The sequence below is a fragment of the Priapulus caudatus genome, unplaced genomic scaffold (assembly GCF_000485595.1).
Source record: "Priapulus caudatus unplaced genomic scaffold, Priapulus_caudatus-5.0.1 Scaffold57, whole genome shotgun sequence".
Lineage (NCBI taxonomy): Eukaryota > Metazoa > Priapulida > Priapulimorpha > Priapulimorphida > Priapulidae > Priapulus > Priapulus caudatus.
In genome coordinates, this window is record NW_014577118.1 from 679,609 (window position 1) to 681,238 (window position 1,630).

Below are 1,630 nucleotides of genomic sequence, written 5' to 3' on the forward strand. Positions count from 1 at the left end.
GTGTGTCTCTCTCTCTCGCCCCCCTCTCTGTCTCTGATCATTTTAATCCATTGCTAAGGGACACAGCTAAATGGTTTTGTCACGTCATCATTTTTGCTTATATGTATATTACCGAAGTATAATAACACTATAATGGATGTCTGCCCTCCCAGGGTGATACATGTTCCCTTGATCCCTTAATGTTTGTACATTTTCTCCCTTGTTCCCCATTAATAAAATAACTTAATTGTTCCTTAAAATGTTTTTACCTTGTGTAAAGATCTCGAAAATTATTTTCCAGTACCCCAAAATATTTACTATTGTTCCCCATAATTGTCTCGTGACGCTGGAATGAAAAATGACCTATAACTGTGGACCCTAATGGTCCCTACAGCACGCTATGTTGAAATGACCCTGAAATACTTCAAAGTTTATTGTAAACAGTCTCAGAAAACTGTGAAAAAATCACAAAGATGGAAAATCAGAGTTTCCTTGTTTCCAAAAATCTAATCAGCAGTTCCCTCGTTCCCTGAAAATAATTCGACAATAATATCCCCTGTTCCCTGAAAGTTAATGCTCCTGTTCCCTAAAACCCCTTGGAGGGGCTCATTAAAATATTTTCGTCGGATACGATTTGTGATGTGCACTAGACGTTATAGACTAATATGAAATGTTATCCGTACAAAATGTACTAAATACATACACGTTAAAATAATTAAATATCAAATATGATGAAAGTTATTATAAAATTATATTATAAAATATTATAAAATTATATAAGTACATAAAGAACATGTGATTAGGTAGGCAAGCACGCAGCTAGTTTATTGTAATATAACGTGTACAGTATACCACCAAACTAGAATTTATAAAAAAGAAAAAAGAATTACACATTGTTCCAATCTATTGTTGTTTTCGCCCATGGTTTGTTATTGTACCATTGTGACGTGTACGTTGGATTTTTGCTCAGTTTCCTGTTTGCGTTGAACATGTGTAACGCAGTGCGACGCAGTTTTCATGCATGATTTTCACCGCGAGTGTGTAATTTTCATCCACCGACAGCGAGGACAGATATGATTAATGTGTTATGCGCTCACTGGTCGTAATTTGCCCGGGCAGCAGCTGTACTATTTACTACTGCTGCGCGTTGGTTGACAGTGACAAAACAAGACGAAACAATCTCTACGTTGGGCCCAAGGTTGAACACTCACGCAGCCGCCTCTGCTTCCGATGACCTCGCTGTTTACTAAACAAAGGACACACTTCAGAAACTCTCAGCTGCTTGCTGCCTTCTGTCTGCAGAAACTGTTACTATGCTTCTGCAGTTTGTGTGCTTGTAGTTCCATGCCCGTGTAATATTCTCGGCACACCAGCACGTAGTTACATGCCTTATATTAAAGATGGCTTGTAGTCCCGTAACCGTCCCTATTCATTTCACTAACCAGAACCTGTACATCTGGCGCTTTACGTGCCTGCTCGCATGTCTACCTGACTACATGGCTGTGTGCCTGCCCGCCTGCTACCTATACCTATCTGCATGTCTTCCTGCATGCCTACCTACGGACTTCCTTGCATGCCTGTCTACCTGCCTACATTCGTGTCTGCCTGCCTCCATGCCTGCTACATGCTTCCTACCTGCATATGTACGTGC